This window comes from Arachis stenosperma, chromosome 6 (assembly GCF_014773155.1).
Source record: "Arachis stenosperma cultivar V10309 chromosome 6, arast.V10309.gnm1.PFL2, whole genome shotgun sequence".
Taxonomy (NCBI): domain Eukaryota; kingdom Viridiplantae; phylum Streptophyta; class Magnoliopsida; order Fabales; family Fabaceae; genus Arachis; species Arachis stenosperma.
The window spans coordinates 61,411,096-61,437,077 of NC_080382.1; the positions used below are offsets into that span (position 1 = coordinate 61,411,096).

At 39.3% G+C, this 25,982-nt stretch overlaps 1 non-coding gene across 1 annotated transcript; it reads right to left on the minus strand.

Annotated features, from left to right (window-relative positions):
• Positions 1 to 22,678: 22,678 nt before the first annotated feature.
• LOC130937165 (small nucleolar RNA R71) lies at positions 22,679 to 22,787 on the minus strand. Its single transcript, XR_009068395.1, has one exon. It is a non-coding gene; the product is annotated as a small nucleolar RNA R71 (small nucleolar RNA).
• Positions 22,788 to 25,982: the final 3,195 nt, after the last annotated feature.

Sequence of the window (25,982 nt, forward strand, 5' to 3'; positions counted from 1 at the left end):
AGTACCCCTTACTGGCGTTTTTTCGCCAGCAAGCTCCTTTTCTCTACTTTTTGCACTGAATCCTTCTGTAACTCTGTGAATTCCTTCAATTTTGATGATCGCCCTTTGAAAATATGTATCAAACTTTTAATAAACAAAACGGATAACCTGCTAATGACTGGGTTGCCTCCCAGCAAGCGCTTCTTTATTGTCTTTAGCTGGACCTTCACTGAGAATCGTTCAAGCCTCAGTTTTGAGCATTCTTGCTCAAAATTGCTTTCAAGATAATGTTTGATCCTCTGTCCATTAACAATGAACTTTTTGTCAGAATCAATATCCTAAAGCTCAACATATCCGTATGGTGACCCTCCTGTAATCACATACGGACCCCTCCACCGGGATTTAAGTTTTCCTGGGAATAGTCTGAGCCTAGAGTTAAAAAGCAGAACTTTTTGTCCTGGTTCAAAGATTCTGGATGACAACCTCTTGTCATGCCATTTCTTTGCCTTTTCCTTATAGATTTTTGCATTTTCAAAGGCATTGAGTCTGAATTCATCTAGCTCATTTAGCTGGAGTAGTCTTTTTTCACCAGCTAATTTAGCATCCAGGTTTAGGAATCTGGTTGCCCAGTAGGCTTTATGTTCCAGTTCCACGGGCAGATGACAGGCCTTGCCATACACAAATTGGTATGGAGAGGTTCCTATAGGAGTCTTGAATGCTGTTCTGTATGCCCACAGAGCATCATCCAAGCTCTTCGCCCAATCCTTTCTACGGGCAATTACAGTCCGTTCCAGGATTCTTTTTAGCTCTCTGTTAGAGACTTCAGCTTGCCCATTTGTCTATGGATGATACGGAATTGCTACTTTGTGGCTAATTCAATATCGTACCACAGCAGAGTACAGCTGTTTATTGTAGAAATGAGTGCCCCCATCACTGATTAGTACTCTGGGAACACCAAACCTGCTGAAGATGTGTTTCTGGAGGAATTTCAGCACGGTCTTAGTATCATTATTGGGTGTAGCAATTGCTTCTACCCATTTAGATACATAGTCCACTGCCACCAGAATGTAAGTGTTTGAGTATGACGGTGGGAACAGACCCATGAAGTTAGTACCCCATACATCAAACAATTCAATCTCTAGGATCCCTTGTTGAGGCATGGCGTATCCATGAGGCAAGTTACCAGCTCTTTGGCAACTGTCACAGTTACGCACAAACTCTCGGGCATCTCTATAGAGAGTGGGCCAGTAGAAGCCACATTGGAGGACATTAGTGGCTGTTCGCTCACTTTCGAAATGTCCCCCATATTGTGATCCATGGCAATGCCACAGGATCCTTTGTGCTTCCTCTCTAGGTACACATCTGCGGATCATTCCATCTGCACATCTCTTAAAGAGATATGGCTCATCCCATAGGTAGTATTTGGCATCTGAAATTAATTTCTTTCTTTGCACCCTGCTGTACTCCTGGGGTATGAACCTCACAGCTTTATAATTTACAATATCTGCAAACCATGGAGCTTCCTGAATGGCAAAGAGTTGCTCATCTGGGAAGGTCTCAGAGATCTCAGTAGAAGGGGGGGACGCCCCAGCTACTGGTTCTATTCGGGACAGATGATCAGCTACTTGGTTCTCTGTCCCTTTTCTGTCTCTTATTTCTATATCAAACTCTTGCAGAAGCAACACCCATCTTATGAGCCTGGGTTTTGAATCCTGCTTTGTGAGTAAGTACTTAAGAGCAGCATGGTCAGTGTACACAATCACCTTTGACCCTACTAAATAGGATCTAAACTTGTCAATGGCATAGACCACAACAAGTAACTCTTTTTCTGTGGTTGTATAATTCTTCTGTGCATCATTTAAAACACGGCTAGCATAATAAATGACGTGCAGAAGCTTGTTATGCCTCTATCCCAACACTGCACCAATGGCATGGTCACTGGCATCACACATTAGTTCGAATGGCAATGTCCAGTCTGGTGTAGAGATGACTGGTGCTGTGACCAGCTTGGCTTTCAGGGTCTCAAATGCCTGCAAAAATTGTGTGTCAAACACAAATGGTGTGTCAGCAGCGAGCAGGTTGCTCAGAGGTTTTGCAATTTTTGAAAAATCCTTTATAAACCTTCTGTAGAATCCTGCATGCCCCAGAAAGCTTCTGATTGCCTTAACATTGGCAGGTGGTGGTAATTTTTCAATTACCTCTACCTTTGCTTTATCCACCTCTATTCCCTTGCTTGAAATTTTGTGCCCAAGAACAATTCCTTCAGTCACCATAAAATGACATTTCTCCCAGTTTAAGACCAGGTTAGTCTCTTGGCACCTTTTCAGGACAAGTGCTAGATGGTTAAGACATGAGCTGAATGAGTCTCCATATACTGAAAAGTCATCCATAAAGACTTCCAGGAACTTCTCCACCATATCAGAGAAGATGGATAGCATGCATCTCTGAAAAGTTACAGGTGCATTACACAGACCAAAAGGCATTCTTCTGTAGGCAAACACACCAGAACGGCAAGTGAATGCAGTTTTCTCTTGGTCCTGAGGATTGATGTGCGGAAAACGATCCGACACAAAACTCACCGGCAAGTGTACCGGGTCGCATCAAGTAATAATAACTCACATGAGTGAGGTCGATCCCACAGGGATTGAAGGATTGAGCAATTTTAGTTTAGTGGTTGATTTAGTCAAGCGAATCAAGTATTGGTTGAGTGATTTGTATCCAACAGGAAGTAAATGACAGGAAATGTAAAGGGGGAAGGGAGAATTGCAGTAAATTAAAGTGCAGGAAAGTAAACTTGCAGAATCTTAAAGAACAAGAAAGTAAATGACTGAAACTTAAAGTGCAAGAAATGTAAATTGCAGTAACTTAAAATGCAAGGAATATAAATTGCTTGAATGTAAAAGGGATTTGAGGAATGAGATTTCAGAATCTAAGCAAAGAGGAACTGAATTGCAAAAATTAGTAAAGCAGAGATTGAATTAAAAGTAATTAGAGCTCAAACAGTAAGGAAATTGAGTGCAGCAAAGGTTCACAGAAGAACCAAAAGTAAATTGGGATCTCAGGACTCCAGAGACTAGGTAGCAAAGCCTAGATCTCAATTGCCTTCCCAGATCCAAGTTCACAAAGCAATTGACAAGAAATAGAAGAAGAAGCAGTAAAGGAAATGTGTTTGAATTCAATTATGCAGAAATGAAATCAAAGAGATTTTGAATGGAGATTGAGACAGAATTTCCTCAATTCTTCACACCCAAAACTCAAAACAAGTAAAGTAAAAGTGCCCAAGCAAGAATGAGGAAGAAGAGAGATCAATTCTCCTCCCCAATTCTCTGAAATCTTAGTGAAGTCACCAAGAGAAATTTTAACAGCTCCAAATAAAAGCAAAGGTTCAAAGGAAAATTCAAAGTTCAAAAGCAAAGCAAAAGGTCCTAATTACATCAAACTAGCTCCTATTTATACACTTTCCATTCTTGGATCTTAGGATTTGGATGGGCTTTTGATTTGGTGAAGAAATGAATTAAATTGGATTTTTAATTCAATTTTTGGCCCAAAAAAATAGCTTCCAGGAGGCTGCCCTGCCCTTGTGGAGGGCAGGGCAGGATTTGGTGCTTGGTGCGTTGCTGGTGCGGGCGTGGTGCAGGCTGGTGCGCAGGATGCTACCCTGCCCTCGCGGAGGGCAGGGCAGAAAAAGTTGGTGCGCCAGAATTGTGCTGTGGTGCGCTGCTGGTGCTGGCAGAATCGTGCCTTGGTGCGCCAGAAACGTGCCTTGGTGCGCCAGAATTGTGCTGTGGTGTGCTGCTGGTGCTGCCAGAATCGTGCCTTGGTGCACCAGAAACGTGCCTTGGTGCGCCAGATTCATGCCACAAAAAAATGCTGCCCTGCCCTCGCAGAGGGCAGGGCAGTGTTTCCAAACTGAAGTCCCACGTTCAAATCCTGGCAGAAACACACGCTCATTCAATTTCCTTGGCTTTCTTGGCACCGTAATGGAGCCTAGTTCCTTGCTTCCTCATGGTCCCGTGTTCAACTCTTGTGGCAAGCATTGTAGGCATTTTCCTTTGATTTTCTTCCCTTGGTGAGCCCGATACTGCCTTTGTGGAGGGCAGGGCAAGGTTTTGTTCTTCTTGATTCCAAGGCACAAATTTGTGCTCTGCCCTTGTAGTGGGCAGGGCAGAGTTGCCTTTCATGCTTTGTTCCCTTATGTTGCCCTCCTAGAGGGCAGTGTGCCCTTGTGGAGGGCAATGCTTGCCTTCCTCATTTTGTGCGCCACACTTCTTCTCTCTTTGACCACATTTTCTTCTCCTTGGGCCACACTTCCTTAGGCTACGCTTCCTCTTTTCTTCTTTTATTCACCTACAATAAACCAAAACAACTACTCAAAGTATCACTAAATTCACAAGGCTTATAAATCAATTAAAATTCAATTAAAATTAGCTTGAACCTCATGAGTTAGCATCAATTTAATGGTAGTTGCTTGATCTAAAGAAGTTATGTGTTTTCATTCCAAATCTCTTGCTTAGGATGCAAGAAAGTGTATAAAGACTAATAAAACAAGTGAAATTAGCTTGAAAAATGGGTATATGATGACTTGTCATCACAACACCAAACTTAAATCTTGCTTGTCCCCAAGCAAGCATCAAAACTAAGAGAAATTGAATTGAACAAGAAAAGAACACATATCCTTATTAGGCATATAGCAGAACTTGATTTATGGAGTTTTTATGCAGACAAAGATAACTCAATTATTGTTGCTGTTACATAATATACATCTTTCCTCAAAGGCTTGCTAAACTTGCTGTTATAAGACTTACTTTTTAATTACTCCCTTGCTAACTTTTCTTTCTTATAATACTTAACAAGCTTATTATTCTTTTTGGAGGTTTGGTGTCTAATGTTGCAGTAGTAGCCTTTGGCTTCATTTTTTTCTTTTACTCAACATCTTTCCACCACAGACACATGGCTCACTATTTCTTCCTAGGATCATTGATGCCCAGCATCTCTTTGGATAACTAAATGTTTTGTATCTAAGTTTCTCTTTATTGTGGACTTTCAATTGGCCATCCCAAATCAGTTGATCTAAGTGACCGGGTTTTAAAATACCCTTTAGAATTTACTTATCCAAGCATATCTTAGTACAAGAACACCACAGGCATATGTCCTAGGGTCCAAGCTATTGGTGTCCAACCTTTATTCTTTGTTTTTCTTGCCACTTTGGCTTTTTCTTCTTCCTCTTTTTTTTTTCTGTTTTTTTGTTTTTGTTCTCAAGGGCTTTTTATTTATTGATGAGGATCTTTATAACAGCAAGCTAACTTACACTTGAATGAAAATGATATTATGCAGTAATTATTTCATGAGTCATGCATTTAATCAAACATATATACCACCATTAACTTCCATTCTACTTATGCAACATTGGATATTTCACTTTTCAATTCAAACCAAATCTCTTTTATTCAAGCATATGGGAAACAAAACAAAATTAAAGCTAAGTGATGAATGACAAGCATTATGCAGATCATTTCTCTAGCTACTTATTGAATAACAGAAAGTACAAGAAAAAGAAATAAAAAGAAATAAACAGTGGAGGCATATCATGTTTCAGACATGCTTCTCCTTATTAAAAGAGTGAAAGAGGGGGAATGAAAGAACTTTGCCACCTTCTATTGGTCGTGGCTGCTGCTTGATTCTCCCTTTTTCTTCTTTCTCTTCCCTAGCTTGGAATAATCTCGGATCTCTTCACCAGGACATCTTCTACCCCAGATAGAATCTAAGAGTCCTGAGAGCCCAACATCTTCCAATCTTTTAAAGGTTGCCTCCGTATAGTGACGAGACCTTGCTTGTTGCTTGGCTTCAAATTCAGGGCATTGCTCAAATGGCTTGATCTGAGGATTGAGTGTTGGCAAATTATGGGTCAAGTACTCCAACCTTGCTTGCATGTTTTCATCATTCTCCATTCTTTGTGCGTATCTCACTTCTCCCATGGTGTGATGAATATTCTTCCATTGATACAAGTTGTGACTGTATTCCCCTGCTTTAGCTTGACTAAAATACAGCTTATCATATGATTCTTTGAATTCTTTGTATTGCTCTTTTTGTCCTTCAAGAATCTGTGCTTGAAATTCTTGCTGCTGAGTCATCATTTGCTGTTGCCATCTCTCTTGTTTCTCCTCCATTTGACGCTGCCAAGCTTCTCTCTCCTCTTTATCTTTCAGATATTGCTCCCTAAACTCTGGATGGGGCTCTAGATATTGCGCTGGGCGCCCCTGATTTTGCTCTTGTTGAGTCTGCATGAGTTGTTGGGATAGCTCTTCTATTGCTCTGTGTAGCTGGCTCATGTCTATGGCATCATGAGCTTGATTTCGTCCTTCCTCTCTTTGAGATCTCCTTTGTCTAGGAGCTACCACCCCCTCTGGATCATCTTCTTCATTTATTCCTTCCATACTCTTCTTAGTGATCCCTTTTCCCTTTTTCACTTTTTCTGTGTCCTCATCTTCAAAGATTACTCCAGCTTTGTCACATAGCCTGAGGATGGTGCTTGGATGTCCAAGACCACTTGATTTGCTTGTGCTATTGGCCATCTCTTGAATACTGTCAGCTATGAGTTGTACGAGGTTGATCTCACCTCCATGTAAGATGCAGTATGTCAAGAGTGCTCATTTAATTGTGACCCAAGAAGCGTTTCCAGTAGGAAGGATAGATCTCCTTACTATTTCATACCATCCCTTAGCCACAGGAGTGAGATTTATCCTCCTCAAGTGACTTGGAACTCCCTTTGAATCTCTTTCCCAATCTGTATTCTCCACACATAACCCCTGCAAGATCTCATCAGGATTGTTTTCCATCTGCAATCTGGTTTCATAACTGGGCTCTGCATAAGTTATGGTTCTCAACTTGAGAGCCCTTGTGATGGCAGCTGGACTAAAACTCACTTCAACTCCTCTGACATAACTTGTGTAAGGAGCACTATCTTTGTTTTCCTTTACAGCATTTGCATAGAACTCCCTGATCATGACTGCACTGATGTCAACAAGAGGAGCACATAAAAGTTCCCACCTTCTTTCTTTAGTGATTTGCCTCATGATGGGGTATTCCCCGTCTCTCAACTCAAGGCCTTTCTCATAAATGACATTCTTTGTCTCCATGAACCTATGATATCTCCCTTCATGGAATTGGGATCTAAATTTGGTTGCATCAAATAATGGAGGTTCGGCTACCATAGGTTCCTTTCCCGGCCTTCTTTTTGAACTTGAGGAGGCCATTGGATTTGAGGTAAGAAGAAAGAAAAAGTGAGAATAGAAGAAGTATGTGTTGTGTTTGGGATGAGTTTTGGTTCGGTTCTGTTGTGTGAGATAAGGGAGTTATTTTGGTTTTGGGAGTGGAAGAGATTATGGCTTTCATATGAAAGTGGCTTGAATGAGTGTGTGTAGACCGTTTTGGTGCCAACGGCTATTTATAGGTGGATTCTTCAAGCTTTCCAACAAAACCATAATGAGTGAGAAAGGGACTTGTTGGTGCTCATGAAGGGTTAAGATTGAGTTGTTCATCCAAGGGATGCATGAAATGGACGGTCTGCATGTATTGTTGAGGCTTTGACGAGGATCCTCCTTCCATTGGCTGCATGCATTTAGGTGTTCAATGATGCATGCATGCAAATTCTGTTCCCCATGAGCGCGTTCTTCTAGGCACATGTGACCATCCTCTCATAGCTGATCCTAGCCGTGGCCCCTCCTTGAGTTTGTTTCAATCTTTTTCTCCTGCATGAATCAAAACAACTAGCCTTAGAACATTGATGTAGTCATTGGCAATTGATTTGTACTAAAGGAAAAGAATTGTTTTGTTTTGTTTATTACTATTTATTATTTAAATTTTTTTTTGTAAATTGTGTCCCTTAATTAAAGATGCTAAAAGTTGGTGAACACCAAACTTATCTTTTATTGAGGGGACGGCTTAGCAATGCAAGCCATTCTTCACAATTGATGTAATTTTTTTTTTTTAAATTTTGATGCATGATTCCTTTCTGTATGGTTTTGATTCCATGATTGGGAAATGATCTTCTGAACATTGTTATACATGCAGACACCAAACTTAGTGTTTGGTCATATGCTCCATCAAAAGAATTACGCATATGTTCTAAGAATAGCTCCCTTTTTTTTTGAAAAGCAAAAATTAAGTGTGCCTTAAGGGACACCAAACTTAGAAGTCTGACTTCTGCTCTAAAATGAAATATGCATTTATCAAATATGAAAGTTCAAAATCATACTCAGGAAATCATAACTTATTAAAGAGAAGACAGAAATCTTAAATCATGGGTTGCCTCCCATGAAGCGCTCTTTTATTGTCACTAGCTTGACATTGGACTCCCTTTAGGGTGGTTGATGTTGGTGATGTCTCAACTTGTCACCTCTCACTGTAAGCTTTCTCTGTGTGCCTTGATGCTCAATTTCAATGTGCTCAAGAGAGAGTACTTGGTTGACAGTGTAATAATCTTTTGTTCCCAGCTGTTGATACACTAGTTGCACCTTATCACCTTTGGCAAATCCTTCGGTTGGGATTTTCTTATTCTTCCACCCCTTGTAGGCCTTTTTCTTGTTTTTCTTCTTCGTCTTCCTTGTTAATATGCTTCCTTTGACAGTGACTTGAGTTGTGATACCTTCCTTTTTGTTTATCATCCCAGCTTCTTTTTGAATTCCTTTTTCTCCTTGTACAAGCTCACTCTCTTGTTCTATTGTTTTGTCGGTTGCTTGCTTTGGAAGGAAATCACCACTTGTCTTGCTTGGTTCTTCATTCCTTTGTAATTCTAGAAAGACTTTCAAGGTGATGCTTTCCTCATGCATCCTGAGGGTTAGCTCTCCCTGTTCTATATCCACAATGGCTCTAGCAGTGGCCAAAAATGGTCGACCAAGTATTATGGAGTCATTTCCATTTTCTGAAGAATCCAGGATCACAAAATCTGCCGGATAGATGAACTTGTCAACCTTAACTAAAAGGTTCTCAATCATCCCCTTAGGATATACTACTGATTGATCCACCAACTCCAAGGATATCTGTATTGGTTTCACCTCCTCTATGCCAAGCTTTTTCACTAAAGAAGATGGGATTAAATTTATGCTTGCTCCTAAGTCACACATCCCCTTGTTGATGAATAGGTTTCCAATAGTGCAGGGTAGGAAGAAACCTCCAGGATCTTCAAGCTTGGGAGGGAGTCCCTTTTTGATGAGTGCACTGCATTCTTCACTAAGCATTACAGTCTCCTTCTCATTCCAACTTCTCTTCTTGTTGATGAGCTCCTTTAAGAACTTGGCATACAGAGGCATTTGCTTTAATGCCTCAGCCAAAGGTATGTTGATTTCCAGCTTCTTGAAAGTCTCAAGAAATTTGTGGAAGTGCTGATCCTTTGTTTCTTTGTGGAATCTTTGTGGATAAGGTATTGGGGGTGTCAAGTTTTTCTCCCCTTGAAGTTGTCTTGGAATCGGTTCTTCCATGATTTGCTTTCCTTTCTTCAGATTCTGTGGTTGTTTATTTTCCTCTATGAGTTTTTCTGAGACATTCTTGGTTGTCATGTCCTTGTTGATGGCTTCATCATTCTTTGTTGGCTCATTGTCGTTCTCCACAAGTTTCTTGGTTGCTCCTTGGTTACCATCCACTAATATCTTTCCACTCCTTAGTTGCACGACCTTGCATTCTTCCTTTGGGTTAGGAATGGTGTCACTTGGTAGTGAGCTTGATGGTTTTTCAACAGAAATCTGTTTGGAGATTTGTCCAATCTGCCTCTCTAGGTTCTTCATGGCAGCTTCTTGATTCTTTGTTGTCAATTCTTGGTTCTTCATCATTTTTTCCATGAGCAGGTCTAGATTAGTGATCCTCTGGGATTCTTTTGAGATGGGTTGGTTTTGGGGTGTTGATAGATGATGGTAAGTACTTTGGTTAGTTGGATGGTTATTGGGTAGGTGATGGTTAGAATTGGGGTAGTTATTTTGTGGTTTTCTGTATGTATTTTGGTTAGTGTTTGGCTGGGGGTTGTGGTTTGTGCTTTTCCAATTGTTCTGACTTGAGTTTCTTTGCCATGGTTGTTGGCTTTGATTGTGGTTGTCTTCCCATCTGAGGTTGGGATGGTTCTTCCAAGATGGATTGTAAGTATCACCATAAACTTTATTTGTTCCAGGATTTTGGTTGTGCATGTATTGGACTTGCTCTTGCTGTTTCTCCTCTTGGGTCTCTTCACTTTGCACCCATGTGGTTGATGGTTGGCTTGTAGTGCTCACTGCTGCCACTTGCAGGCCATCAATTCTTTTGGCCATTTGCTCAAACTGTTGTTGAATCTGCTGCTGCATCATCTTGTTCTGAGCTAGAATTGAATTCACTCCTTCTAACTCCATTACTCCCCTTCTCTGTGATGGTTGGCGTTGTCTTTGATGAGCAAAGAAATATTGGTTGTTGGCCACCATATCAATGAGGTTTTGAGCTTCCTCTGTGGTTTTCCTGAGTTGTAATGAGCCTCCAGCTGAGTGATCAAGTGCTTCTTGAGCCTTTAGAGTAAGTCCTTCATAGAAGTTTTGCAACTTATCCCATTCAGTAAACATCTCTGGTGGACATTTTCTCAATAGAGCTTTATATCTTTCCCATGCTTCATATAAATTCTCAGCCTCCATTTGAGTGAATGTCTGCACCTCAGTCTTCAATCTTATGATTCTTTGAGGGGGGTAAAATTTGGCAAGAAACTTGCTCACCAAATCATCCCAAGTGTTGATGCTTTCCTTTGGGAACGTTTCTAGCCATTGAGTGGCTTTGTCTCTGAGAGAAAATGGAAAGAGCAACAACTTGTAACTGTCAGGAGGCACACCATTGGTTTTAACAGTGTCACAAATCCTCAAGAAGGTGGATAAGTGTTGGTTTGGGTCCTCCAATGGTCCTCCTCCAAAAGAACAGTTGTTTTGAACCAAAGTGATGAGTTGTGGCTTTAGTTCAAAGTTGTTTGCATTGACATTGGGGGGAAGAATGCTACTCCCACAGTGTCTAGCATTTGCAAATGTGTATGAAGCCAGTACTCTTCTTTGTTGTTGGTTATTATTGGCTCCTCCTTCTGGTTGATTGGGATTTGATGGATCTCCTTCCATTTCTTGGAATTCCTCCTCAGATTCTTCCTCTCCAATAACGTTCTTTCCTCTTTCAGCTCTTCTTATTCTTCGAAGAGTTCTTTGGTCAATTTCAGAGAGGATAGGGGAAGATCTTCCTGTACCTGACATGCAAACACACAACAATAAACACACAGAAAACAAATCAATAAAACTTCAATCTATGGCTAGAATGAAGTTTTAGTTAGTTTAAGCAAAAACTCAAACAGTTAGTGTGTTAGAGAAACAGAAAAGAAAAAAAAATGCTTAATCTAGACCTCCACTTCACTTAATCATTGTCAATCTATTTCAATCCCCGGCAACGGCGCCAAAAACTTGATGTGCGGAAAACGATCCGACACAAAACTCACCGGCAAGTGTACCGGGTCGCATCAAGTAATAATAACTCACATGAGTGAGGTCGATCCCACAGGGATTGAAGGATTGAGCAATTTTAGTTTAGTGGTTGATTTAGTCAAGCGAATCAAGTATTGGTTGAGTGATTTGTATCCAACAGGAAGTAAATGACAGGAAATGTAAAGGGGGAAGGGAGAATTGCAGTAAATTAAAGTGCAGGAAAGTAAACTTGCAGAATCTTAAAGAACAAGAAAGTAAATGACTGAAACTTAAAGTGTAAGAAATGTAAATTGCAGTAACTTAAAATGCAAGGAATATAAATTGCTTGAATGTAAAAGGGGTTTGAGGAATGGGATTTCAGAATCTAAGCAAAGAGGAACTGAATTGCAAAAATTAGTAAAGCAGATATTGAATTAAAAGTAATTAGAGCTCAAACAGTAAGGAAATTGAGTGCAGCAAAGGTTTACAGAAGAACCAAAAGTAAATTGGGATCTCAGGACTCCAGAGACTTGGTAGCAAAGCCTAGATCTCAATTGCCTTCCCAGATCCAAGTTCACAAAGCAATTGACAAGAAATAGAAGAAGAAGCAGTAAAGGAAATGTGTTTGAATTCAATTATGCATAAATGAAATCAAAGAGATTTTGAATGGAGATTGAGACAGAATTTCCTCAATTCTTCACACCCAAAACTCAAAACAAGAAAAGTAAAAGTGCCCAAGCAAGAACGAGGAAGAAGAGAGATCAATTCTCCTCCCCAATTCTCTGAAATCTTAGTGAAGTCCCCAAGAGAAATTTTAACAGCTCCAAATAAAAGCAAAGGTTTAAAGGAAAATTCAAAGTTCAAAAGCAAAGCAAAAGGTCCTAATTACATCAAACTAGCTCCTATTTATACACTTTCCATTCTTGGATCTTAGGATTTGGATGGGCTTTTGATTTGGTGAAGAAATGAATTAAATTGGATTTTTAATTCAATTTTTGGCCCAAAATAATAGCTTCCAGGAGGCTGCCCTGCCCTTGTGGAGGGCAGGGCAGGATTTGGTGCTTGGTGCGTTGCTGGTGCAGGCGTGGTGCAGGCTGGTGCGCAGGATGCTGCCCTGCCCTCACAGAGAGCAGGGCAGAAAAAGTTGGTGCGCCAGAATTGTGCTGTGGTGCGCTGCTGGTGCTGGCAGAATCATGCCTTGGTGCGCCAGAAACGTGCCTTGGTGCGCCAGAATTGTGCTGTGGTGCGCTGCTGGTGCTGCCAGAATCGTGCCTTGGTGCGCCAGAAACGTGCCTTGGTGCGCCAGATTCATGCCACAACAAAATGCTGCCCTGCCCTCGCGGAGGGTAGGGCAGTGTTTCCAAACTGAAGTCCCACGTTCGAATCCTGGCATAAACACACGCTCATTCAATTTCCTTGGCTTTCTTGGCACTGTAATGGAGCCTAGTTCCTTGCTTCCTCATGGTCCCGTGTTCAACTCTTGTGGCAAGCATTGTAGGCATTTTCCTTTGATTTTCTTCCCTTGGTGAGCCCGATACTGCCCTTGTGGAGGGCAGGGCAAGGTTTTGTTCTTCTTGATTCCAAGGCACAAATTTGTGCTCTGCCCTTGTAGTGGGCAGGGCAGAGTTGCCTTTCATGCTTTGTTCCCTTATGTTGCCCTCCTAGAGGGAAGTGTGCCCTTGTGGAGGGCAATGCTTGCCTTCCTCATTTTGTGCGCCACACTTCTTCTCTCTTTGACCACATTTTCTTCTCCTTGGGCCACACTTCCCTAGGCTACGCTTCCTCTTTTCTTCTTTTATTCACCTACAATAAACCAAAACAACTACTCAAAGTATCACTAAATTCACAAGGCTTATAAATCAATTAAAATTCAATTAAAATTAGCTTGAACCTCATGAGTTAGCATCAATTTAATGGTAGTTGCTTGATCTAAAGAAGTTATGTGTTTTCGTTCCAAATCTCTTGCTTAGGATGCAAGAAAGTGCATAAAGACTAATAAAACAAGTGAAATTAGCTTGAAAAATGGGTATTTGATGACTTGTCATCAAGGATCTACTGCAATTTGGTTGTAACCTGAATAGCCATCCAAAAAGCAGTAATAATCATGACCAGCTAGTCTTTCTAGCATTTGGTCTATGAATGGTAAAGAAAAATGATCCTTTCTGGTGGCTGTGTTGAGCCTTCTGTAATCAATACACATACGTCACCCTGTAACTGTTCTTGTGGGAACCAGTTTATTCTTTTCATTATGAACCACTGTCATGCCTCCCTTCTTGGGGACAACTTGGACAGGGCTCACCCAGGGGCTATCAGAAATAGGATAAATAATCCCAGCCTCTAGTAATTTAGTGACCTCTTTCTGCACCATCTCCTTCATGACAAGATTTAGCCGCCTTTGTGGTTGAACCACTGGTTTGGCATTATCCTCCAATAGAATCTTGTGCATGCATCTTGCTGGGCTAATGCCCTTAAGATCACTTATGGACCACCCAAGAGCTGTCTTGTGTGTCCTTATCACTTGAATCAGTGCTTCCTCTTCCTGTGGATTTAAAGCAGAGCTTATGATCACTGGAAAAGTGTCACCCTCTCCCAGAAATGCATACTTCAGGGATAGTGGTAGTGGTTTGAGTTCAGGTTTGGGAGGTTTATCCTCTTCCTGAGGAATTTTCAAAAATTCTTTTGTTTCCTCTAGTTCTTCCTGATCAGGCTAAACATCCTTGAAGATGTCCTCTAGCTCTGATTCTAGACTTTCAGCCATATTGATCTCTTCCACTAAAGAGTCAATAATGTCGGTGCTCATGCAGTCATTTGGTGTGTCTGGATGCTGCATAGCTTTTACAGCATTCAACTTGAACTCATCCTCATTGACTCTCAGGGTTACTTTCCCTTTTTGTACATCAATAAGAGTTCGCCTAGTTGCTAGGAAAGGTCTTCCTAGGATGAGAGTTGCACTCTTGTGCTCCTCCATTTCCAGCACTTCAAAATCAGTTGGAAAGGCGAATGGCCCAACCTTGACAATCATGTCCTCAATTATGCCTGATGGATATTTAATAGAGCCATCAGCAAGTTGGAGACATATCCAGGTTGGTTTGACTTCTTCAGTCAACCCAAGCTTTCTGATAGTGGATGTAGGTATTAGATTGATACTTGCTCCAAGGTCACACAGGGCTGTCTTGGTGCAAGCACCTTCTAATGTGCATGGTATCATAAAGCTTCTTGGATCTTGGAGTTTTTCTGGTAAGCTCTTCAGAATGACTGCACTGCATTCTTCAGTGAGAAACACTTTTTCAGTTTCTCTCCAATCCTTCTTATGACTTAAGATCTCTTTCATGAACTTAGCATAAGAAGGTATTTGCTCAAGTGCCTCTGCAAACGGAATCTTTATTTCAAGAGTCCTTAGATAGTCTGCAAAGCGGGCAAATTGCTTATCCTATTCCGCTTGGTGGAGTTTCTGAGGATAAGGCATCTTGGCTTTATATTCTTCAACCTTAGTTGCTGCAGGTTTATTCCTTACAGAGGTGGTTGGAGAAGCCTTTTTAGAGGGGTTACTATCAGCACTCTCAGGTGTCTGATTTCCCATTGGCATTTGAACGCCAGGATTGGGTGAGGAATGGGCGTTTAACGCCAACTTTTTCCCCTTTTCTGGCGTTTGAACGCCAGAACTGGGCAAGGAATGGGCGTTTAACGCCAGCTTTTCCCCCTTTTCTGGCGTTTGAACGCCGGGAGTATTCCTCTCTGGGCTCTTACTGTCCTCAGAGGGATTTTGGGCAGTGGTTTGGTTATCCTCTGTCAAATGTTCCTTTCTTGGCTTTTTGCTACTTTGAGCAGTGTTATTCAATGTCTTCCCACTCCTCAATTGAACTGCTTGGCATTCTTCTGTTATCTGTTTAGATAACTGCTATTTTGTCTGATTCAACTGTGATTCTATGTTCTTGTTGGAAATTTTAGTTTCTTGGAGCATCTCTTTAAATTCTGCCAACTGTTTTGTCATCAAGAGTAATTGCTGATTAAGCTCAACAATCTGTTCTTAAGGATTAGGATCAGTGGCTACTGCCATAGCTTCTTCTTTTATAGAGGACTCACTGCTAGAGTACAAATGTTGATTTCTAGCAACAGTATCTATGAGTTCTTGAGCCTCTTCAATCGTCTTCCTCATGTGTATAGATCTACTAGCTGAGTGGTCTAGAGACATCTGAGCTTTTTCTGTAAGCCCATAGTAGAAGATGTCTAACTGTACCCACTCTGAAAACATTTCAGAGGGGCATTTTCTTAGCATACCTCTATACCTCTCCCAGGCATTATAAAGGGATTCATTATCCTCTTGTTTAAAGCCTTGGATGTCCAGCCTTAGCTGTGTCATCCTTTTTGGAGGGAAAAATTGATTCAGGAATTTGTCTGATAACTGTCTCCATGTTTTTATGCTTGTTGTGGGTTGGTTATTCAACCACCTCTTAGCTTGATCTTTTACAGCAAATGGAAACAGTAATAATCTGTAGACATCCTGATCCACCTCTTTATCACGTACTGTGTCAGCAATTTGTAAGAATTGTGCTAGAAACTCAGTAGGTTCTTCCTGTGGAAGACCGGAATACTGGCAATTTTGCTGCACCATAATAATGAGTTGAGGATTTAGCTCAAAGCTGCTTGCTTTAATGGGAGGTATACAGATGCTACTCCCATATGCAGCTGTAATGGGGTTAGCATATGACCCCAGAGTCCTTCTGGACTGCTCAATTCCGCTTAGGTCCATGATGGAGAAAGGGAATATGATATGGATTCACAAGTAAAGTAATTTTTTTTTTAATTTAAGGTGACTGAAAAAAATAAAATAGAATAAATCGAAAATAAAATAAAATTTCAAAAATTAAAAGAAAATAATATCAAAGCAAATTGAAAATTGAATCAATTAGTTAATTAAAAAGATTTTGAATTAGCAATTGAAAAGATATGATTAAAAATTATTTTGAAAAAGATTTGATTTTTTGAAAAGAGGAAAGAGAAAAACAACAAAATGACACCAAACTTAAAATTTTTAGAAAATCAAACACAACTTTTCGAAAACTTAAAGGAAAACACAAAGAAGATACCAAACTTAGAATTTTTTAAAGATCAAGAAAGGACTAAGAACATGCAAATTCGAAAAATTAAAAGAAAACAAAAGCATGCAATTGACACCAAACTTAAAATATGAAACTAAACTCAAATAAAAGACTCTAGACCAACAAAAATAAAACAGTCCTAAAAACTTGGTGCACGAAATTGCAATCACACTTTTGCAATCCCGCACAACTAACCAGCAAGTGCACTGGGTCGTCCAAGTAATACCTTGCGTGAGTAAGGGTCGATCCCACGGAGATTGTCGGCTTGAAGCAAGCTATGGTTATCTTGTAACTCTTAGTCATGATATCAATAATTATCAGGTTTAATTGTGAACAATAAAAGAACATGAAATAAGTACTTGTTTTGCAGTAATGGAAAACAGGTTGAGGTTTTGGAGATGTTCTATCTTCTGAATCTTTGCTTTCCTACTGTCTTCTTCTTCATGCACGCAAGGCTCCTTCCATGGCAAGCTGTATGTAGGGTTTCACCGTTGTCAATGGCTACCTCCCATCCTCTCAGTGAAAATGTTCAACGCACTCTGTCACAGCACGGCTAATCATCTGTCAGTTCTCAATCAGGTTGGAATAGAATCCAATGATTCTTTTGCGTCTGTCACTAAAGCCCAGCCTTCAGGAGTTTGAAGCTCGTCACAGTCATTCAATCCTTGAATCCTACTCAGAATACCACAGACAAGGTTTAGACCTTCCGGATTCTCTTGAATACCGCCATCAATTCTAGCTTATACCACGAAGATTCTAATTAAGGAATCCTAGAGATATCTACTTAATATAAGGTAGAACGGAGGTGGTTGTCAGGCACAAGTTCATAGGTGAGAATGATGATGAGCGTCACGGATCATCACATTCATCAGATTTAGGAGCAAGTGATATGTTAGAATAGAAACAAGCGTGATTGAATGAAAAACAGTAGTAATTGCATTAATCCATCAAGACACAGCAGAGCTCCTCACCCCCAACCATGGGGTTTAGAGACTCATGCCGTAGAAGATACAATAAGGAATGTGTAAAGTGTCATGAGGTAAAGATACAATGTCAAAAGATCCTATTAATAGTGAACTAGTAACCTAGGGTATACAGAAATAAGTAAATGACGTAAAAATCCACTTCCGGGGTCCACTTGGTGTGTGCTTGGGCTGAGCATTGAAGCTTTCATGTGTAGAGACTTTTTCTGGAGTTAAACGCCAGCTTTTATGCCAGTTTGGGCGTTTAACTCCAATTTTTATGCCAGTTCCGGCGTTAAACGCCGGGAATTCTAAAGCTGATTTGCAACGCCGGTTTGGGCCATCAAATCTCGGGTAAAATATAGACTATTATATATTGCTGGAAAGCCCAGGATGTCTACTTTCCAACGCAATTGAGAGCGCGCCAATTGGGCTTCTGTGGCTCCAGATAATCCATTTCGAGTGTAGGGAGGTCAGAATCCAACAGCATCTGCAGTCCTTTTCAGTCTCTAAATCAGATTTTTGCTCAGGTCCCTCAATTTCAGCCAGAAAATACCTGAAATCACAGAAAAGACATAAACTCATAGTAAAGCCCAGAAAAGTGAATTTTAACTAAAAACTAATAAAAAATGTAATAAACTAACTAAAATATACTCAAAACATACTAAAAACAATGCCAAAAAGCGTATAAATTATCCGCTCATCACAACACCAAACTTAAATTGTTGCTTGTCCCCAAGCAACTGAAAGTCAAAATAGAATAAAAAGAAGAGAATATATTATAGACTCCAAAATATCAAAGAAACTTAGCTCCAATTAGATGAGCGGGACTAGTAGCTTTTTGCTTCTGGACAGTTTTGGCATCTCACTTTATCCTTTGAAGATTAGAATGATTGGCATCTATAGGAACTCAGAACTCAGATAGTGTTATTGATTCTCCTAGTTACGTATGATGATTCTTGAACATAGCTACTTTATGAGTCTTGGCGGTGGTCCAAAGCACTCTGTCTTCCAGTATTACCACCGGATACATTCATGCCACAGACACATGACTGGGTGAACCTTTTGAGATTGTGACTCAGCTTTGCTAGAGTCCCCAATCAGAGGTGTCCAGGGTTCTTAAGCACACTCTTTTTGCCTTGGATCACTTAGAAATAATAATAATTTTTTTATTGCTTTTTCTTGCTTCAAGAATCAATTTGATGATTTTTCAGATCCTCAACAACATTTTTCCTTTTCCATCATTCTTTCAAGAGCCAACAAGTTTAACATTCTTGAATCAACAAATTCAAAAGATATATGCACTGTTCAAGCATTCATTCAGAAAACAAAAATTATTGTCACCACATCAAACTAATTCAACTAGTTTCAGAGATGAATTTGAAATCTTGTATTTCTTGTTCTTTTGTGATTAGAGCATTTTTCATTTAAAAAAGGTGATGGATTCATAGGACATTTATAGCTTTAAAACATGAACCTTAAATTTTATTAATCATGAATTAAGAACAAGACTCAGAAATAGATATAAGATAAGACTAATAGTAATAGAAAACAAAATTTAAATTACTCTAAAATAGACTCCTAATGATAGGGATGATCACAGAGTTAGAACTCAACAACCTTGATCTTGAGAAGTGGATGCTCCCTCAACTTGTGGGGTATTTGACCCTTCAAGGGAGAGCTTTTGGCGCTTCAGCTCCTATAGCTCACACCCCTGCTTCTCTTGTTCCTTAAGAAATTTGCAGAGCATGCAGTTTTGATTCTGCTATTCTTCCTTAATTTGTTCCATAGCTTCTTGCAGCTTGGCAACAGATGCTTCTAGACGAGTCCAGTAGTCAATTTCAGGAAGTTCAAGGAGGAACTCCTGCGCCCTCCTTTTGATAGAGTTATCTTGCATTTGTCCTTCCATTGACCTTTTGGTGATTGGAATTAGAAAAGGAAGTATTAGCTAGACTGAAAATCTTTAGTCAATTGCCATTTATGGTTCAGTCTGCTTATAAGCTATGAATTTATCTGGTGAAAGTTTTAGGATTGCCTTTGGCTTTTCCAAGACATTACATGTTAGATATATGGGCACTGTTACCAAACTGAGAACCTCCGGTTCTTACCCATGCAGATTTTGTGGTTTTCAGATGCAGGTCGTGAGGCTTCTCGCTGAAGCATGCTGGAGACTTCTAGATTAGCGAAGATCTTTTGTTCTCGGGACCCTATCTTGGTTTACATGTTTCGTTTATATACTTTTATCTCCACTAAATAATACAAACTGTGATGACTCCTCTTATAGGAGATTTTGGAGAATAGGTTTTCTGTATTTATGTCCCTTGGGTTTCCTTTGGGGTTCCTATTTTATTTACATGTATATATTGCTATGCTTGGACCAGTTTTCTTCGCAACCGGATTTTGAGTTTTAATTTTCCTATTTCTGACACTCCTTTGTATATATATAATCTCGCTTTAGCTTATTCCTTTATTCGTTACAGTTTCGATCGGAGTGTTGCGCTTTCGAGTTATGATTTTGTTTACCCCTTTCTCTTCAAAGGATCCTAGTTATAATCATTATTCATACTATTATATGTACTAAATTTTAATTTTTAGAGGTCGTAATACCTTGCCATCTCTGAATTATGACTTAAGCATAAGACTCTGTATGGTTGGGTGTTACATGGGTCGTCTCTCAAGGAATTGCAGGGACGTGTTCTTGTTATTGGTTATGAGTTGTATATTTTGGGGTTTTAAATAAGGAACAAGAAACGTAAATAGAAGCTCAAATGATAAAAAGGTCTTGACAAGGGTTGATGGTTAAGGAACTCTATCCTTATTACTAACCACAATATGATAATTGCAAGGATCAATCTCATTAAGTCATCCTCCAACAAGTGAAGGAAAGTCAAATGAGCTTTATCGATCCTAGTCCATAAGTCCTAACTATTTCACTAATTGACTTAGTGAAAGCTAGTGTCAAAGGACATTAATTATCAATCACTTGGACATTAATAACTCAAGGTCACTTAAGTTACCATCCTAAGTCGAGAGGACAAAAATCTACTCTAACATCCTTCCAAGCATTTTATCAAACACATGGAAGGTATAAATGGAAGGCATGGTAAAATGACAAGAAATGTAAATTCTAACAACTACTAATTGCAAGGAATTAACAGTAACAACAAAGTAAATCAACAATAAAAGAAATCAAACATAAATTGCATTAAAAGAAAATAGAAGAAACAAGAGTGCACCAACAACAAAGAAAACAAATACAAAGAGTAAGATACTAAGCTAGGAAAGCAAAGGTAAAGGAACAAGAAATTAGAAAGAAAAAGTAAATCAAAGCATGAATTAAATCTACATCTAAAAAGGAAGATAAAACTAAGAACCCTAATCTAGAGAGAGGAGAGAGCCTCTCTCTCTAGAATTCTACATCTCTCAGTAAAACTAAGTGTATGAATGATCCCCCCTTGTCCAATCCTCAATTCTCCATGAAATAGTCTCTGGAATCAGTTGGATTTGGGCCTGGGAAGCTCAGAAATTGCCCCCAGCATTTTCACTTTAATGAAGTCACGTGCGAGCATCGACGTATACGCGTGGGTCACGCGTATGCGTCGCTTGACATTTTTCTTCCATACCTACGCATCTATTACGCGTACGCGTCGGCGAGTGCATCACAAATCCTTGATTTTTCATGATTTCTCCACTTTGCATGCTTTTCTCTTCATTCCTTTGATCCATTCCTAGTCTTTTCAACCTGAATTCACTAACAAACACATCAAGGCAACTAGTGGAATCAAAGGTGAATTAAAATTAGCAATTAAAGGCCTAAAAAGCATGTTTTTACACTTAAGCACAAATTAGGAGAAAATCATGAAACCATGCTATTTCCTTGAAGAAATGTGAGAAAAGGTGATAAAACCCCCTACAATAAGCACAAGATATACCCTAAAATGGGGTTTATCAATCTCCAAAGCCTTAACTGAATCTCTATTCAAATTTTTGAAATCCTTGCTATCTTTTCTTATCTTGATTTAAAAATTTTAAGTTTGGTGTTTTCTTGTTAGTAAAGTTTAATTTTTAAATTTTAAATCTTATCTCTTCAAATCTTTTTCAAATCTTTATCTTATCTTTTGTTTATCTCTCTTTAAATTTCAAATATCTTATTTTATCTAAGTTTAATTTCGAATTTCAAAATAAAATCTTTTCAAATTTCAAAATCTTTTTTAAATCTTTATCTTATCTTTCTTTTTTAGATTTTAAAACTTACTTATCTCATCTTATTTTTAAATCTAAAACTTTTAAATTTTAATTCTCTACTTTCTTTCAAAAAAAAATTGAATTTCAAAATCAAATCTTTTATTTTCAATTCTTGTTGGTTAGTTACTTGTTTTACCTTATTCTCTTTCTATTTTCTGTCTTTCTTCTTTTTCAAAACCTCTTAAATACTTTCTCTTTCTTCTTTTTTGAAAATTTCATCTCTCTTTCCCTCTCTATTTTTGAAAATATCTCCGCTTTTCTCTCTATTGATTTTTGAAAACTATCCTTATTAAAGGACATCTTCTTTTCTTTTCCTCTTGACCTATCTCACTAACAAAGGACCTCTATACTCTGACATAGAAAATCCTTTCTTCTTCTCTTCTTGTATTCTTTCTTTTTGTTTATGAGTAGGAATAGGGATAAAGAACCTCTCTTTGATCCTGATCCTGAACCTGAGAGGACTCTAAGGAGGCATTTACAACAAGTTAGAGCACAACACTTAGGAGGAAATCTCACAGAGCTTTTCGAACAAGAAGCTAAGAATACAGACATGGCAGCCAACCCTAATGACAGAGGAGACGCAAGGAAGGTCCTAGGTGACTTTACTGCACCCACTTCTGATTTCTATGGGCGCAACATCTCTATACAAGCCATTAGTGCAAATAATTTTGAGCTGAAGCCTCAACTGGTCACTCTAGTTCAACAGAACTGCTAGTTTCATAGACTTCTACAGGAAGATCCCAACAGATTCATCTCTAATTTCTTGCAAATCTGTGTTACTGTCAAGACTAATGGAGTGGATCCAGAGATTTACAAGCTTATACTTTTTTCTTTTGCTGTAAGAGGCAAAGCTAGGTTATGGCTGGATTCCCAATTCAAGAAAAGCTTAGACTCTTGGGAAAAGGTGGTCAATTCCTTCCTGGCCAACTTCTATCCAACTTAGAAGCTGAGTAAGCTTAGGGTGGAAGTTCAGACCTTTAGACAGAAAGATAGTGAATCCCTCTATGAAGCTTGGGAGAGGTACAAGCAACTGATCAGAAGGTGCCCTCCTAACATGATTTCGGACTGGACCATACTAGATATCTTCTATGATGGCCTTCTTGAGATGTCCAAAATGGCATTGAACCACTCTGCTGGTGGATCACTCCACTTGAAGAAAATGCCTGAAGAGGCACAGAAACTCATTGACATGGTTGCAAACAATCAATTCATGTACATTTCTGAGAGGAACCTTGTGAACAATGGGGTAGCTCAAAAGAGGGGAGTCCTAGAAGTTGACACTCTGAATTCTATATTGGCTTAGAAAAAGATCCTAACCCAACAGGTCTACATGATTTCTCAGCATCTGACTGGATTGCAAGCTGCAGCTGGCAGCACTCAAGAAGCCTCCTATGAAGGAGATTCCTATGATCCAGATCAACCCATGATGCAGGAGATTAACTATATGGGAAATTCCTCAATGAATCCTAATAATGAGCCTTATAAAAATTCCTACAACTCATCATGGAGAAATTATCCCAACCTTTCATGGAGGGATCAACAGAAGCCTTAGCAAGGCTTCAACAACAATCAAGGTGCACGAACCTAGAATATGTTCAATAACAAACCATTCCCACCTTCTCAACAACATATGGAGACTTCTAAGCATAGCCTCTCTAACTTAGCCACTATAGTCTTCGATCTCTCTAAGACCACTCACAGTTTTGTTATTGAAACAAGATCCTCCATTAGGAATCTGGAGGTACAGATTGGTTAGCTGAGTAAGAGGATCCCGAAGATCCCTTCTAACACTCTTCCAAGTAACACCAAAGTAAACCCAAAAGAAGAGCGCAAGGCCCTCAGTATAAGAGCTGAGGCCAAAACTGAAGAGGAACTTCTGGCGTTGAACGCAAGTGATGAAATAGCTAGGTGTTCAACGCCCAAAGAGGAGCAAGTTCTAGCATTAAACGCCATAATGGGAGAGGATGGGCATTCAACGCCCACTAAGGACCGCCTTGTTGAAGAACTAAAAGAAACCAGAACTCATGAGGAGATGATAAACTCTAATTTTGTAGTTTATCTTGTCCTTATTATGGGAGATTTTATCACCTTTTCTCATATTTATTCAATGAAATAGCATGGTTTTGTAATTCTCCCTTGATTTGTGCTTAAGTGTAAAAACTTACTTTTTAGGCCCATAAATTGGCAAATTTTAATTAACCTTTGATTCCACTATATGTCTCAATGTGTTTGTTGAGTGATTTCAGGTTGAAAAGGCTAGGAATGGGTCAAAGGAGTGAAGAGAAAAGCATGCAAAGTGAAAAATTCAATTAAAAATAAGGATTTAGAGTGCTGACACCGACGCGTACGCGCAACATACGCGCACGCGTGGATGATGAAGTCGCATGGTGACGCGTACGCATGCACTACGCATACGCGTGGATAGCAAAATGCCAAGTGACGCGTACGCATGGGATGCTCACACGTGACATCATTAAAGTGAAAACGTTAGGGGTGATTTTTGAGCTGCCCAGGCCCAAATCCAACTGACTCCAGAGGTTATTTCATGCTGAATTGAAGAATGGACAGGTGGGAGCACTTAGTTGTAGAATTACAATCATGTAGTTTAGTTTCTAGAGAGAGAAGCTCCCTCTTTTCTCTAGAATTAGGGTTCTTAGGATATTTTACATCTAGATCTAGGCTGCATTTCATGTTTTCATCTTGTTTCATTTACAATTTGTTGTTCTACTCCTTTAATTCTTCTTAATTCTCTTGTTAATTTTACTTTTATGCCTCTTTCATGATGTTTGATGTCCTTTTATGGATGAATTGAGTTGTTATTATTAATTCCTTACAATTGGTAGTTGGTAGATTTATTATTCTTGCACTTTTACTATGCTTCCCTTTTGTGCCTTCCAAGTGTTTGACAAAATGCTTGGTTGGATGTTAGAGTAGATTTTGAGCATTCTTGGCTTGGAAAGAGTAATTAGACAATCTTGAGTCATGGATACCTAACTCATGTTGGTGATCTAGAGTTGTAAGTTAATATTGTTTCCCTTGACGCTAATCTTTTGCTAATGTAATTAGTAAGATGATTAGGACTTTTGGATTGAGATTAGCTAGTCTTATTAGAATTTCTTCGAGTGTGAAGATAATATTACACCTTCTTCCATCGTCGGGGATGACGTAATAAGATAAATTCTCGTTTATTATTGCGATAGGATTAACTAGTCTTTTTTGACATTCTCCCTATGGGAAGATAACATGATACCTTCTTCCATTTGTTAGAGTTGACTAAATAAGATGAATTAATCATTGTATGACTAGGATAGAAGGCCTACATTCTCAATCTTTGCCATGAATGTCTCTCTTTGTTGATTGCTTGATTCATTTATTTTTCTTGTCATTTAATTTCTTGCACCTTCACTGAATCAAACCCCCTTGTACCTTTATAGCCAATAATTAATCACTTCATTGCAATTCCTTGTGAGACAACCCAAGGTTTAAATGCTTCAGTTAAAAATTTCATTGGGGTTTGTACTTGTGACAAAACCAAATTTTGATTGGGAGGATTGTTTGTTGGTTTGGAAGCTATGCTTACAACAAAGTTCTTATTCCTATAAGACAAATTTCTAGACCGACACAACAATTCTTGTTCATTAAATAGCGCTGTTGCCGGGGAATTGCAATAGTGCTATGTTATTGGCTATTGTATATATTGTGGATAGCTTGAATTTTGGTTTGTTTGTTATTTTTTGCTAGTTGTAGGATTTATCTCTCTTTGTTTCTTATTAGTATTTGTTTTTATTTTCTCTTGTCACTATGAATTCTCATCCATTTGGCTATGGGCGTGGTTACAACTATGTTGTTGGAAATGGAAGCTTCAATGAGGATGTGCATTAAGAATTTGGGAATCAAAGGTGGGAGGAGCCCCAGCTTATGGACAACGAAGTTCTTATTCCTATAAGACAAATTTCTATACCGATACAACAATTCTTGTTCATCAGGAGACCATAGAGGTTCCCTTGAATGTTTTGATGCGAATTATAGACTTTGAAGATTATCCCTCCTCTAATGAGGAAAAGGAAACTAGGGAAGAGCAAGCTGCTCGGTACTTAGAAGTTCTAATGAAGCTGAATTCCAAATTATTTGGAACAGAGGCATTGGAGGAAGAACCTCCAGTGCTGACCAAGGATCTCAATGCCTTGGTTCAGTAGAAGCTACCTCAAAAGCTGCTGGATCCCGGACACTTCCTAATTCCTTGCACCATAGGCACT